The following is a 16,426-nucleotide window of genomic DNA, read 5'->3' on the forward strand; positions in this document are numbered from 1 at the left end:
AGTAGCCCCAAATCCTCATTTGATTTCTAGCAGCAGCAGTAGCACAACAGTTTCCCAGCAGCGTGGACGCAAATCAGATAAGGGCCATTCCTTTGCTATTCTGAGTGTATTTCTTCACTTGCCTTGTGCAAGTAGAGGTGCCATCCTCCTGATCACCTCCTGTACTCATTTTATTACTCAGTATAATAAAATGGCTTAGCATTCTCTCTGCATTTCTTGTGTATCTGCTTATGGTTTATTTGATATATATATATCGTATCACGATTATTTGTATCTCTTTGAGCATTCTCGGCTATTATGCCACTTGTGTGTTTTTATTATACTCTTAGACAGAGTCTAGAAAGGGCCAGGTAACCTCCAGATCTCGTCCTCTTTTTAGAGGCGACATATCTAGTAAATGCCCTCCCAGTCCATCTCTGGTTGGAGTTTGCTTGTCTTTGGGGTATATTCCTGATGAGGGATATTACAAACTTTGTCCTCTGGAAGACCAAGATCCTGTCTATTCTAGATAGACATCGCATCAAGGCCTTCGCCTTGAGAACCGTGGCTATCCCAGTCGACCCAGTTGACAATGAAAGGTATGAGGATGCAATGGCTAAGGCGAAATGCATAATCCTTGATGGGGTCAAGGATCATGCGGTCCAGTATATTGCCAAGAAGGAGACGGCAAAGGAAATGTGGGATACCTTGAAGACATTGTATCAAGGCACTTTTGTGCAGAGGAAGATGATACTGTAGAATCAACTGCGATCGTACCAGATGCAGAAGGGGGAGCAGGTAGATCACTTCCTCAGTAAGTTGCAAGCTAAGTCACCTGACACAGGGATTCGAGATTCGTGGTGTCGGATTCGGACACGTTGACCCCCCGGAACAAAACACGTAGGATTCATTACATATTATTTTATTAAAATATATATACATATATATATATATATATATATATATATATATATATATATATATAAAAATTAGATATTTATTACACAAATTTTAATTAATGATACAAATTTATTGATTTCAAACATAGATCTTCATCTATAGCTATTAGCATGCATAGTACATACAAAATTCAAATAAATGTCAGTGGTACTGGTCACATAAATGATAAATCTATTAAAAATTTAAATCATGATTCATAATTCATAAATGAAAGACAACTTACAACTACAAGATAGTAAGATAAACACACTGACAACTGTAGTTTTCTCATTAAGTCATCAAATAAAAATGTGTTACATAGGTAGTGCTAGTGCAATGCCAATGGCAAATAGAAATAGAAAATATAAAACAACTACAGGTATACAAGCCTCAAGGCATCAATCAGCATCATTGTCCTCATCATCATGGTCCCCACTGCTCTCCTCTGCATCCTCCTCCTCCCCTGCATCCATAGTCGCCTCTGCATCTGCTAGTGTGGAGGTTGACCCCTCTAAGTCATCAAATCTAACAGGCTCTATCACTGGATCATTGAGATCCATGTTGGCCAATGCCAACTCAACAGTGGTGTCCAGACCCATATCATCAGGAAAGACATCCCACATCTTTGTCTTTCCCCTCAACCACTATTCCCTCTGCCTGTAAATAAGACGAAGGTTGGTGTGCACATACACCATTGTCTCTGCCCTGGACTGCTCAAGCCTGCTCTTCTTCACACTATACAAATTCCCATGTGCTCCAATTCCTCTCGCAACAAGAGGATGAAGTCACCTGAGAGAGGAGCCTCATTGCTAACTGCTGAAGAGGAGGGCTTGTTGCCCCATGATTTGCCCACCAAGAATAGGGCTTCTTAGGCCCCCTGTCTCTAATCACATCATAACCTCCAAATCGACCACCGCCAGTGGAAAACTCTGCAAAGGCATCCTCCACCTTAGCAAGCAATGCACTATCCTGATAAATCCGCCTGAATGCCTCTTTCCTCCCCTGTGAGATTTCACCATCCATGTGAGGAGGGAATCTGCGGGAAGGTCCACCATTCAGCCATTCATGGCTATAGTATTTGGGGTTCAATTAGTGAGCCAAACAATGTAAAGGTGTACAATTCTTGTCCCATCTGCTGACAAGAATATCATGTATGGTATCACAAAAGGCCTCTGGTGATGTCTCATACTCGGGGCACTCACTCTGTAGAATAATGCTCCTCACAGACTCAATCATGGAATCCCATCCCTCATAAACCTCTCCTAGGATGGGTTTGTCTGTATCTGCAACTCGAAGCAAAGAAATGATAGGGTCCATGATCCGAATAATTAGATCTACCCTTTCCCACCAAGCATCATCTAACACTGTGTCCTTCACTCTTTTAGAGGCTACCTGATCTATCTTTCTCCAAAAAGACCAAAACTCAGAAATAACCATGGACCCAAGAGCGGTCTTGACCTCCCTCAACCTCTTCAACATCATGAATGAAGATGCAAACTGTGTATCGGCAATCTTCAACAATGATAGATTGTTGTACTCCTTGTAGATAGTGAGGGAATTTGTATGATTTTGAACAAAGTTACGGATATGTCTTGCATCCTCAATAATGGTTCCAATCCAAAGCACATCAGAAGCAATGGATTTCAGTGCTAAGTTCAATGAATGGACAATGCAAGGTGTCCAAAACACTTGTGGATATTTAGCTTCCACAATCATGCCAGCAACCTTGCAAACAGGTGCATTATCTGTAATGATTTGCACACAAGAATCAACACCTAAATCTTCAATAACTTTAATAAATAACTCACCCAGAAATTGTGCATCCTTGTATTCGCCAAGTGTATCCACTGCTTTCATGAAAACAGGACCACTCAATGAAGACACCATGAAGTTGATGATTGGGTGTCGTGCTGGATCTATCCATCCATCAGAAACAATGCTAACCCCAAATGTTGGCCATGATGCTACAATAGGCTCAAGCATTTTTTGCACCTCTTTTTTTGCCTTCGTCAACAATGTGGTTCTCAGCTTCTTTGACCCAGGAGGCACATACCCTGCTGGAGCCCCTTGAGTTAGAGCTCGGCACATCTCAATAAATAGAGGTGAACGTGCAACATTAAATGATATGAAGTTTTGATAGAAGAAGAAGGCAATGGTGAGATCAAGCTCTTCCCGTCTCTCTTTTTGGAAAATCTTGTCCATTGGACCAAGTGCTCTTCTTTTTTATGCTTGTCCCCCAGTAGAAGTAGAACTCTCAAATGGAAATTTGGTGGTGGTTTTCCTCAAAAATGGAAGGGGGTCTTCATTCTTGGGTTTTTTTTATTTTGAAGCCACATGTTCCATACCAACATTGGCCTCCTTTTCCAATTCTTTTCTCTTTTGTGAAGAAACAGCTCTACAAGCTCCAATCCCACAACCAGGTAAAGCCAACAAATGTGATTTCACACGGTAATATGTGCTTTTGAAAGAAATGTTACAAAAGTTGCATTTCCATTGCACATTTCCTCCTCCCTTTCCCTTGGTGTTTGGCCCATCCTCTCTTGTGACATATTTCCACAATGGATATTTATCATTGTCTTTAGGTCCTCTTCCCTCAACATTACTTGTAGCAGACTCTGATGATATTGGGGGAGGAGGGGCATTTCCACCCATGACATTCTTGCCCTTCCTTTGCCCCCTAACTGCTGCCTTTGATTGAGCCATGAATACTATAAAAGAAATGAACAAATCATGCACAAATTTGTAAACAAAAAATCATATACAAACTGCTGTAAGAAATGCAAAAAAATGGAAGTGAAATGCACTTACATGGTGGTTGATTCTCCTTGCTGAATGCTCTACTCCCTTAACTCCTTGTTGCAAACCCTTCTCCACTCGCCAATAGCTCACAAAACACTTGCCAACTGAAAATATGTGTGGCTATAATGACCAAACACGCCCTTTTCATACCCGCGCAGGTCGCTTTTTGAGCTTACCGAGTCCTAGAAACAGGACACGATTCCCAAAATCGTGACACGCAGATGAAAATCGCGACACGCAGTCGGATTCGACGTGTCAGAAAAGGACACGATGTGTCATTGGTTTTGGACACGAATCTGGACAGAATCGCGTCGGACACGCTAGATTCGTGGGGCCTATAGGACGAATCCAGTTTCATAGGTTGCAGGAGATCTGGGACCAACTGACTTCCATAGGGGCCACGACGGATCAAGAGTTGATGGTGAGGACCGCCCTATTCGCACTCTCCGAGTGGGAGACATTCGTCCAGAGCATTCTGGGCAGAGCGAATCTTCTAGATTGGGAAGAATTGTGGGCAACTCTTTGCCAAGAAGAGATCAGATGGCTGACCAAGACGGGAAGTAGCAGCAAAGGAGCCTAGGTCAAGAAGGAGGAGGAACGGGATGCAGCTCTGGCATCTGTGGGGAAGCAGGAGAAGAGGAAGAAAAAGGGCCTCTCTAAGATAAAGTGCTACAACTGTGGGGAACTGGGGCATTATGCGAACCAGTGTCCAAGGAAGAAGAATAAGGAAGAGGCATCTGACTCCAAGGCGGCGCTAGCAAAGGTGGAAAATAAGGTAGAGGAGGTTGACGATTGTGCCATGAGTGCTCATGTACCTCTAGAGAAGAGGTGGGGAGACATCAAGTTGTAGTTAGGAGGACTACAGGCGATGAGGAGAAGGATCCTTGAGGTACCCAAACTCTTGGATTATACTTGGCTACGGAAGCCCCGAAGTGAGAGTAGCAGGATGGCAGATGTCGGTAGAAACGGATGCGGATGAAGCGGCAGAGACTGCTAGAAGTGCAGTAGTCCCTGGCAGCGCAAACAGCCTTGCAGCAGTGCGAGAGGCACATAGGAGGTTGCAGCAGTGCGAGAGGCACATAGGAGGTTGCAGCAATGCAGGATGGCATAGAGAGGTTTGCAGCAGTGCGAGAGGCACAGAGTTGTTGCTGCAGCGCAGAGGGAACACAGGATAGCGGCAAAGAGAGCTTCACCATCGAGAGTGTTTCTAGCCTGACAAGGATGTCAGTAGTTGGGTGGATTAGTTACTTACTTCTCAATAACTGAGTTGCAATCTAGTAGCGGTTAGCAGTAGCACGATGCAGCGTGATGAGAGGGGGTTGCAGTGCAAATGCAGTGTTGGGAGAAAGGACCAGCAACAGCACAAATGTAGAGGGAGTTGTCGTACGGATGTAGTAGTGGCAGTGGCAGAGCCATGGGCAGCAGTACAGGATGCAGCAGTGCAGAGGATGTTGGGCAGGGAGGCCTATCATCAGCACAGGTACCGGTGCCATATAATCAGGGTGATACTCAGTGTGGAGTATTACTAGAGCACAATCCTCGCTAAGAGGGAGTGTTGATTTGGGGTGGCATTGGATGTGCTCTAGCCATGAAGATTGGTGGAGAGGCTAAAGCACATGAGATCTCCAAGACCTAGAAATGGTTTGAGCAGATTCTTCCCAGTAAAGGAGATATTAAAATAATTAATATTTTTAATGGAGTTCCTAAGTCTAAACTGAGGAAAAATAAAATATTGATGGGTATTAATATAAAACTGGGTTAGAAGGTTTTAAAAGACATAGATCAAGCCAAATCTAATCTTAACCATTGATTAGAGATGAAATCTCAGCCATTGAAGACTTAACAGAAAAAGTATAAGAGGAGGCTTGAGAGTCAGTTGGAGAACACACTAGAGTGATCATTCATTCGATTTTCTAGAACGGGGTTTGTTAAGAGAAATCGAATCAGTGATGAGAGTTGCAGAGAGGAGCAGTGAGTACGAGGCAAAGAGGTAGAAATAGTGCCAGAAGACCAGTGCAGAGGCAGACAGGCAGACGCAGAGCCAGAGGGAGCCAAGAAGAGGCTAGCAGAGACTACACAGAGGCCAGAAGGACCTGCGTCATCCACGCGGAGGCTGTAGGAGTGACGCAAAGAGCCAGAGAGGCTGTGCAAAGCCTTAGAGGGTTGACGTAGAGGGTTTCAGGCTAACGTAAAGGCCAGGAGGGCTGACACATAGCCTCAAATTGTGTTGAAGAGAGTTTTGTGGGGCAGATTTTCAGAATATTTGCTTTCAAATAGAGAGGTATTACTGCCAGATTATTTTCTCTATCGGGTGAGCCAGTTTGGCACCCAGTTGTACTCAGAAAGACTGCATAATAATATAACCCTCAGAATTGTTGCACTAGTTTTCCCAAGTTGGGATTTTCCGGGGACGATAGTCCAAAAATAACGATGTCCCTTGTTTGTTTGTCTATTTCTTTCAGTTGTTGGTCTGTAGATGTTTGACACTGTATTGTGTTTATTTCAATGTTTATCTGGTTAAATAACTTGTTAGTAATTAAACAAGTAGGTGAAATAAACAAGAGAATACAAATAAAATTTCTAATGGGTAATACTTAGAAATTTCAACAGATTGCAGCTCAAGTCTCCAATGGCACTAATAAGCAACAATCATAATGGTGAAAGGAATTGAATGAACTATGGCACAGGCAAATGGGACACTTACACCATGGAGCACTGAGGATGCTCAGAGAGACTGTTACAGGAGTTCCAGTCCTTAGTACTGAGCATGATAATGTATGCAGAGGATGCGTACTAGGGAAGTACGCTAAAGCAACTTTTTCCAGAAGTAACAATAGAGCGAAAGGCGTATTGGGATTGATACACTCATATATTTGTGGCCCAATGTCCACAAGAGCTCTTAGTGGTGGCAAATACTTCGTCACCTTTATTGATGATCACTCTAGAAACACCTAGATCTATTTCTTAAAGACCAAGGGCGAGGTCTTTGATCGATTCAGAGAGTTTAAGGCTCCTGTAGAGAACATGACAGGGAAAAAGATAAAGGTATTGCGTTCAGATAATGGTGGAGAGTATACGAACAAAGACTTCACAGATTTCTGCACAAAGGAGGGCATCAAAAGAGAATGGAAAGCTCCATATAATCCAGAGCAGAATGGAGTAGCAGAACGAAAGAATAGAACTATTGTTGGGGCGGCAAAGGCTATGTTGTATGACCAGGACTTGCCTAGATTCTTATGGGCAGAGGCTTGCAACATAGCGCTCACAGAGCATTGGGGAAGAAAACGTCTCAAGGTGTTTTCACAGGGAAGAAGCCAGAGGTGAGTCATCTTAGGATATTCGGAAGTGTGGCATATTGTCACATTCCAGACGAGAAGCGTAGTAAATTGGATTAGACTACAGAAAAGGGGTACCTCGTAGGATATAGCGAGACCTCAAAGGCATACATAATCTACATTCCTAGCAGCAGGAAGATTGTAATAAGACGAGATGCAAAATTCATGGAGGATAGAGCTTTCAAGAAAGCTCGAGAGATGCCAGTGGAATATCAGTCAGTAGACGTTCCATTAGTCCAACAGCAACAGGGGCAACAAGGAGAACAAGCAAGAGGACAGACACCTGGATCAAGCACAGTGAACAACACTAGTATTTCCTCAGAAGTAGGAAATTCAGGCAGTTCTCAGCAGATGGAACAATAGGAACAAGAGGGGGATTTGATTGAGCCTCCCACCACCAGTGGTAGAACCAGTAGGGAGGTATGGCAGACATTGAGGGACGTTGAGGAGTTTGTCGGAGCTCCTAGAACCGAGAAGAGGCAGTGTAGACAGCCTGACAAGTACCAAGCCTTGGTAGCACAGGTTGAAGAACCCTCCAGCTTTCAGGAACCCATAAAGCACCAAGTTTGGCTGGATTCCATGGTAGAAAAGTATAGTTTTATCATGACGAATGATGTCTAGGAAGTGGTACCTAGACCAAAGGATAGATCAGTTGTAGGATCAAGATGGATCTACAAAATCAAGTATGTTGTAGATGGCAGTATAGAGAATTACAAGGCTAGCTTTGTGGCAAATGGGTATGCACAAAAGGAAGGAATAGACTATGAGGAGACATTTGCCCCAGTGGCCAGATATACCTCTATCAGATCCGTTATATCCCTAGCAGCTCAAATGGGATGGCAGATTCACCAGATGAATGTCAAGACAACATTCTTGAACAGGGTGATAGAAGAAGAGGTGTATATAGAACAGCCCGAAGACTTCGAAACTCATGAAAAGAAAACTCATGTTTGCAGGTTAAAGAAAGCCACATATGGGCTCAAGCAGGCGCCAAGAGCATGGTATGGTCAAATTGATAGTTACTTGCAGCAGTTGGGATTCGTCAAGAGTGTTGTTGATCACTATCTCTACTATCTAATGGTGGAGAATGAGCCACTTATTCTGGTATTATGTGTGGATGACTTGTTTCTAACAGGGTCATCTATGCTCATAAAGCACTGCAAGAAGAATCTTGAAGCAAAATTAGACAAGAAGGATATGGGGTTGATGCATTATTTTCTAGGGTTGGAAGTTGGTCAGAAGAATGGAGAGATCTTCCTTGGGCAAGGTAGATATGCTACAGAGATTCTAAAGAGATTAAGAATGTAGGATTGTCGACCCATGGCTACGCCCATGATCACCAACTGGAAGAAAATAGATGTATAAGGAGACGAGATGGACCCCACCTTGTACAAACAGCTCATTGGGTCGCTCATGTATCTAGTCAACACTAGACCAAACATTTGCTTCGTTGTCAACACCCTTAGTCAGTTCATGGTGGAACCAAAAAGGGTGCATTGGGAAGCAACTAGGCACATTCTTAGATATGTGCGTGGAACAGTCGAATATGGGTTGAAATACACCCGAGGAGATGACATTAGATTGAATGGATTCACAGATGCAGATTGGGCAAGTAGTTTAGTAGATTGGAACAGTACCTTTGGGTATTGCTTTAGCGTCGAATCAAGAATGATCTCTTTGTGCAGCAGGAAGCAGAAGTCGATAGCTCTGAGCTTAGCAGAAGCAGAATATATGGTAGCCATCATAGCTACGTGCGAATCTATATGGCTTAGAAAACTACTTGTGAGTTTGCTCAGGAAGAAGATGGAAGCAACCAATATTTTCTACAATAAAATCCAGTATTTCATGATCAGTCGAAACACATTGATATCAGATGTCACTTTATTAGAGACTGTGTTCAACGTGGGGCAGTACAGTTGCATTATGTCTTCACAGGAAATCAAGTAGCAGACGTACTCACAAAAGCTCTAGGAAGAGCTAAGTTCATCCAATTTAGGGAGCAGATGGGTATGGTAGAGAATCTGTTTCAGTAGTAGAAACAGGTAGTTTCTCAGTTACAGTGGCAGGAAATGAGAGGGAGTTACAGTACAGATGCAATGTTGGCGGTGGCAGGGCTAGCAGCATTAGAAATGCAGCATTTGTGCAGTAGTTGATGGACAGTGGTGTCAGACATCAGCAGCACAAAGGGAGATGTCATAGAATCAGAGTGATGCTTCAGCGGGTTGCATTACTAGAGCACATTCCTCATTAAGAGGGAGTGTTGATTTATGGTAGCATTGGATGTGCTCTTAGCCTCAAAAATTGCAGGGAGGCTAGGACACATGTATTCCACAATACCCAGAAATAGTTTTGGGAAATTCCACCTAGAAAAAGTTTCATTAAAATAATTAATTATTTTTAATGGATGCCTAAGTGCAAACTTAGGAAATTAAAATAATTAAAGGGTATTAATTAAACTAAGGGTGAAAATTCTAGAAGAAGACGAGGATCAAGTCAATATGATCTGAGCCATTGATTAGAATCTAATCTGGGTCGTTGATTACTCAACTGGAGGATTATAAGAAGGGCATTTGGATAAACACACCGAGCAAATACTCAGTTACCCAAGTAAGATCAATTTTCTCACTAGTCGAAGTTCAACAAGAGGAAATCGAGTCAGAGGGAGAGTTGCAAGTGAGATGGATAGACAGCACCAGCATCAGTCGAGAGTGGAGGAGCAGAAGGAAGACGCAGAGCAGAGGACGAACAGCGCATAGGTTGTGACGCTGGGACTACACAATTCCTGTGCAGACGCTGACGCAGTGAGACGCAAAGGGGGCAGCAGGTCCTCTCCAGAGTCAAAATCTCACTAAGAAGCGTGAGAATATCGTCTGTAAAATTTCTCACTGAAATTCCTCTTCTATTCTGTTGGTTGTATCTTGTACATGAGATTTTTGTTGAAGATCAATAAAGAAACCCTCATCTATTGCACCGGTTTTCCCACATTGGGTTTTTCTAGGGACAATTGTCCAAAAACAATTGTGTCATTGTGATTATACTTGTGCTAGTATTTTTCCTTGCATTTGCTTTCCGCAGTATTTTAATTGTGAAGGCTACAGTAGAATTTATTTCAATATTTGTTGTAGAAACATTGTGAATAACTTATTTCTGAGTTAATAAGTAGAAGAAATAATATCAGTGACTGCAGTTCAATTTCTATTTAGAAATTTTCACATAGGCTAGCCTAGTGTTGCGCAGAGGAGGGAGAAGGCAGTTCGACATTTCGTTGGCAGAGATGGCAGCTAGTGGGTTAAGAGATCAGGATCGGTTGGATGGTGCATCCAACTATGTGATCTAGAAGGCAAGGATCTCATGCTTTCTGGATGAGCACGATCTCAAAACCTATGTCAACAATGTGGTAGTTGTACCCATGGATCCATATCCGCTCAAAAAGTACAAGGTTGAAATGGCGAAGGCCAAACGATTGATTCTCGATGGAGTGAGAGATCACGTAGTATGTCACATTGCCAGCAAGGTTACTACCCAGCAGATGTGGGAAGCATTGGCCATGCTATAAGAAGGATCTTACGAGCAGCGGAAGATGTACTTGGTGCAAAAGATAAGATCCACACAGATGTAGAAGGGGGCACGCATTGATACATTCCTAACAAAGCTTCAGGAATTTCGAGACTCATTGGCAGTTGTGGGGTCAACACCTCAGCCTACCGAGATGGTGAGGCTAGCCCTGAATTGAGTCTCAAAAGAATGGCAAGTGTTTGTCCAAAGTATCCTAGGCAGAGAGAGATTGTCAGATTGGGAAGGAATGGGGGCCGCTCTTCAGCAGGAAGAGATGAGGAGAGACTTAGTCAACTGCAAACATGATAGCAGCAGCAGCAGTGGGATGAAGCCCAAGGAGGAGGAAGAGAATGCAACCCTTACATCTAAGGGGCAGCAGGAGCAGCGGAGGTGGAAGAAAGACGTCTCAAAGATCAAATGTTTCCGGTGTGGTGAACTTGGTCACTACGTTATGCAATGTCCTCTCAAGGAGGACAAGGATGTGAAACATGATCCGCAAGCTGTAGCCGCAAAGATCGAGGAAAAGGAGTTTTCCATGACTGCCCACATACCTCCAGGGGAGAGGTAGGGTGATCTAGTACTGTAGTTCGAAAGAACTGCAGATGGGCAGGATCCTTGAGGAGTCCACCTCTTGGATCAATACCTTGCTACAGGAGCCCATATCAGAAGTAACAGGATGGACCAGTGTCAGTTGGTGCAAAGGAGTGTTGGAGTGACAGTTACAGTGACTAGGAGCGCGAGAGACTGAGCAGCGCAGAGCAGAGTTGGCAGCAGTGCAGTTGGCATAGTGCAGAGTCAGCAGCAACGTAGAGGCTTCAGAGGGTCAGCGCAAAGACTAGTAGCAGTTAGAACTCCAGCAACAAGATGCATCATATTGAACACCTATTCAGTTATTTTGGATGCTTTTCCGTTGTTGATGCAGTAACAGCGCTAAATGGAGAAGGTTGTAGTGCAGATGCAGTGTTGGCAGTGGCAAGGTCAGCAGTTGTACAGATGCAGCATTTGTGCAGTAGTTGGTGGGCAGTGATGTTAGACATCAACAGCGCAGACGGAGATGTTACAGAAAAGGGTGATGCTTCAGCAGGTTGCATTACTAAAGCACATTCCTCGCTAAGAGGAAGTGTTGATTTATGGTAGCATTGATGTGCTCTAAGCCTCAAAATTTGCAGGGAGGCTAGGATACATGTATTCCACAATACCCAGAAATCGTTTTGGGAAATTCCACCCGGAGACAGTTTAATTAAAATAATTAATTATTTTTAATGGATACCTAAGTCTAAACTTCAGAAATTAAAATAATTAAAGGGTACTAATCAAACTAAAGGTGAAACTTCTAGAAGAAGACGAAGATCGAGTCCAAATGATCTGAGCCATTTATTAGAATCTAATCTAGGTCATTGATTACTCAACTGGAGAATTATAAGGACTTCGATGGGCATTTGGAAAACACATCGGAGAGAGATCAAGAGATCGAATTTCTTAAAGAGGGCAGCGTAATAGTTGTTAGAGAGAAGATCGAAGTGATTCTTGCAGTGAGGGGCAGGGATGGTTCTAGAGGGAGATTTCCTGATTCGGGAATACATCGCAGAGGAGGTAGAGAGAGATTCGAAAGAGGCAGCGCAAAGGCCGCGATGGGCAGCGCAGGGCCATGCAGAGGCAGTGCAAAGCTTCAGAGAAAGTCTAAAATTCAACTAGGAAGTCGAGTTCCAAAGCTAGTAGCTAGGGTGTGAGACCGAAGAGCCAGAGGAATGAAGCTTCAGACAGCAAGAGATATGGGAAGAGGTGATGCATATCCCCAGAGAGGTTGACACAGAACAGCGTAGGCTAACGCAATAGTTGCACAGAGCCAGCGTGGGGCCAACCACCTAAGGTCTGGATTAGTGTCAGATCGCCAATGATAGTGTGAGGTATTTCTCACTTATCTTCTGCCAGTCAAATTCTCTGTATTAGATAGTCAACAAGGAATCCAAAGATTGTATTCAGAATACTACTGCTTAATAATACAAACCCTCATTTGTTGCACCGGTTTTCCCGCATTGGGTTTTTCCAGAGACATTTGTCCAAAAATAACGGTGTCATTTGTGTGTGCTATTTCTTTCTTGCTCAGTTTCATGTTTCCGCATATAATTTTAATTGGTGAAGGTTGTAGTGTATTAGTTTCGGTATTTGTTGTAGGATGTAGTAAATAATTTGTTCAGTAATTTAACAAATGGAAGAAACTTAATCAGTTGTTGCAGTAGAAATTTGGGTCTTCCAAATTTTCACAGCAACAAACTGGGATGGTGACCGATTCAATAGGGGTGCTCATTCTTAAGTTGTAGTTGGTGCTTTTAGATAGGACTATTATAATTTGGGCAGGCTTGTAGGAAACTTCCTATTCTTTGTTGTGAAGGCTTTTCCTGGCACAAAATAAGAGCTTGGCATTCTCGACAAATGGATTGATTTCCCTAGAGGTGATTAGCATCTTCCAAATGGGAAATTTATTCCGTTTTCATATTGCCATGTTTTGCCTAATCATCCGACATAGAAGAAGAGGCTCTTGTACACTAAAAAGGTTGATGATGGCAAATTTTCAGTTTGTAACTATATCAAATTGAAGCAGCAGAAACACATTAGGTTGTTTGGCAGGATGGCAGAGTGTGACAATGATGTTGGGTTCAGTTATGTTAGGATGGTACAGCAGATGCACATTGGACCATTCTACAGAGATACTTGGAATCCTTATATTGATATGCAGCCTCTGCATTGTATGCAGCAAGGATTCTCTAGGCTTATCTAGGACCCAGGAATACAAGTTTGGATTGCTTAGGACAAGCAATCTCGAGATGGGAGGACTGCAATGTCCCTTTTCGAGAACATGAGACAAGAGAAAATTAATTTAACTATTTAATAGCATCTTAAAGGTGATAGTGAGTAATTAAATTAAAATAGGGATTATAAGTGACTTTTGATATCCCTAAGTGACTTTTGATTTAATTATGAAATAAAACTTATAAAGTCACTTTATTTTTAAAAAGTGACCCATGGTATTTCAACGACCTATAATATTTGAACCATGGTATTTGCATGGGGAAAATTATAAAAAAATAAAGATGAGAATTCATTCAAGGGAATGATTGAATATTCGATGAATTGATGTTGGAGCCCTTGTAGAGATCCCATTTTCGGTGGTGAAACATCCACCCTAGTTGGTGGAAATTAGTTTCAGTGTTGCAAGACACACCCTAGCTAGTCATTTGGAGGGATCAACCAAATTCCTCATTGGCACTTAGCAAGGAAGGACGAGATGTTGGAGAATTAGGTAGAGGGCTGAAGCAACGCACATTTGTAGACAAAGGAGTACAGCCAAAGAAGGTTTCTACTTGTCAAGTTCCTCTTCAAAACGAACTTGATGTGGTTTCCCTCTTAGTAATAAATGATAAATAGTTGGGTCTACAGTGGAATTTGTCGACAAACTTTGCAATTATTGGTTTTAAATCTATCAAATTCTCGGCAAATATTATTATTCCTGAAGAAAATTCATAAATAATTTCTGGGAAAATTATAAATAAATTTAAAAAGGGAACATGTCATGCCCCTTCTCAAATGAATTAGTCATGGCATGCAGCTACACAATTTTGGCATCATTTTTGGCTTAGAAGGAGGAACCCACATGCATAACTTAGGAACTATAGGCAATTTGACTTTATTTCTGGCAGCTAGTGGAATGTGGGGCCCACCCACATGAATAATTCGAACTTGGCCAAGGAATGTGTTGGAGGGAATTCGAACTAGTGGAAGGAGGGGCCCACAAGAGGCTAAGGGGGCCCAAAGTGATAAAAGAGGAAGGAGCTCTCATTTTGCAGCATTCTGATCATTTGACAAACAAACTTACCTTTGTACACTCTGCTGCTTAGTGAGTCTACCGGTTGTTTAGCCACGAGTCTTCCGTAGGGAAGATTCAACCTCTACTTCGGGGGACTATCCGTGCCCGCCCTAGGGAGGTTGTTCCACAGAGATTGCAGGAGTTCCAGCATCGATTTACAGTTCACCCAGCCACGCAGAGGAGGAGACTGCGTACTTTCTGGGCAGCTAGAAATACACAGAAGAGGATTGAGACAAACCAGGAGGTCCCTAGCTTGCTGGGGGTTTCGGGAGCAGGAAAGGTAGAGGGCTGAGGACATTTTCTCAAAGTTTTGCAGCCAGCCAGTCAGTAATTACAGCAGTACACATTTCTGGGCAGAGGGACTGCGCAGTGGCCTCTGGCAGCAATTTCGTGGGGCTTAGGAGAGTAGCCATCCGGGCCAAGGATCATCCGGGGAGCAAGGAATCAGCTATCACAGGTGAAAGCAGCATTTGAATGGTGTTTCCTGGTGGATTTGCAGGTTGTTTCACGCAAATTGAATTTGGCAGTAGCAATCGGAGAGGGGCTCCAAAGAGGCCGAAAATCCAAAGTCAAAATCAGAGAAATTCCCTTCTGAGTTTTTCTAGGTTTTGTCCAAGGAGTCTAAGGTTGAAAGGATAAAAAAATTTGGGCGGTTTTCGAGCACATTCCAGCAGGTTGAAGTCAGCAGATCAACAATTATTGGGACAGCACAGTGCAGAGTGGTGCACTAACTGAACAACCATCATCTCAGCTATTCCATCACCTGGGTTTGGTCCAGCTTGTCCTTGAGACAAGCCCAAGTGCACTACTTCATTTATATATTGTACTCGTGCTCTCATATTTTATAATATATGGTTCAGCAGTTCCAGATTTACAGTGTTTCATGGGTTTTTAATGCTTGTTTTTAATTTTATGCTGCTGCCCTGTTTATTTATTTGGAATATCACTTAAATCCCTACTTGGGAACATTACAGCCCCCAAGATTGGAATCCTGCAATTCCAGAAAAAATGGAGGAAGACATCTCCTTATGATCCTCTATTGAGAGAGAAAAAGTACACAAATGAGTAACATAGTTGATTGACAGTAGATTGAAAGATTGCATAGAGGGTAAACACCCTAATTTTACAAAAAAGGGACTAAAATCCTAATGTGTGACCCACGTTACCTTTCTGAGGTGATTAGGCTCTTATTTAACTAATTAGTCCTAATCAAACTAGTTATCTATTTGAATTTTATTTGCCTCCAGAGGCCTTTTACAAATACCAAAAAAGTACATCAAAACTATGAGCTTGCATGTAAATAGCTCATAAATATATAGAGACATTTGGTAGATGAGGATACTTGGTGCAATTGGGATGAGGTCTCAAAGAAAATGCTATCCTAAAATGTTTTATTTGTGAAGTAAATGCCACCAGATAAACATTAATAGGTCCATGATTCAATGATGTGGAAAATATGGATAAGGCCATCCCAACTCTCATACTTTTCTATTATAATACATGGATAATACCACTCTCCACTTATCTTTATGCAAGTAAAGAATTTAGCACAAATGTTGTGTTGGTCAATTCACCCAGCACTGATGTCTGTGTGATCACTTTATGTGTTTTCCTCTCCCTCCTGCAATCGCTTTCATCTTGCCATATTTTCTCTTTATTTTTCAATCAATGGTGGTACTGGATCACTTTGCCTAGTATAACATACAATCTCATGAATCATTTTTGGTCATTTCTAGACATCAGTATAATTTTATTTTTCCTCTATTTCTTAATCACCATTGGTTTCCGGCTCTCTTCTAGCCATTGAGACAGGTAAATAAGCAATACAAGACGTATCAAATGATAGCAAAATAAACATTCCGGTTAGTATTTGTTATTTTCCATCGAAATATAGTTTAAATAAGAAATCTTTCCAACCAAACATTTGAACTTCTAGAATAGAATCAGTCTTCAG

General features: G+C 42.3%; 1 protein-coding gene across 4 annotated transcripts in view; it reads right to left on the bottom strand.

Annotated features, from left to right (window-relative positions):
- Positions 1-16,426, bottom strand: part of EMB2247 (protein EMBRYO DEFECTIVE 2247) — a 418,314-nt gene that overhangs the window by 275,428 nt on the left and 126,460 nt on the right. The gene's annotated exons all lie outside the window — the stretch shown is intronic.

Source organism: Pinus tabuliformis, chromosome J (assembly GCF_031772625.1).
Source record: "Pinus tabuliformis cultivar Carrire ecotype Pingquan chromosome J, CPIR1, whole genome shotgun sequence".
NCBI classification, from domain to species: Eukaryota; Viridiplantae; Streptophyta; class Pinopsida; order Pinales; family Pinaceae; genus Pinus; species Pinus tabuliformis.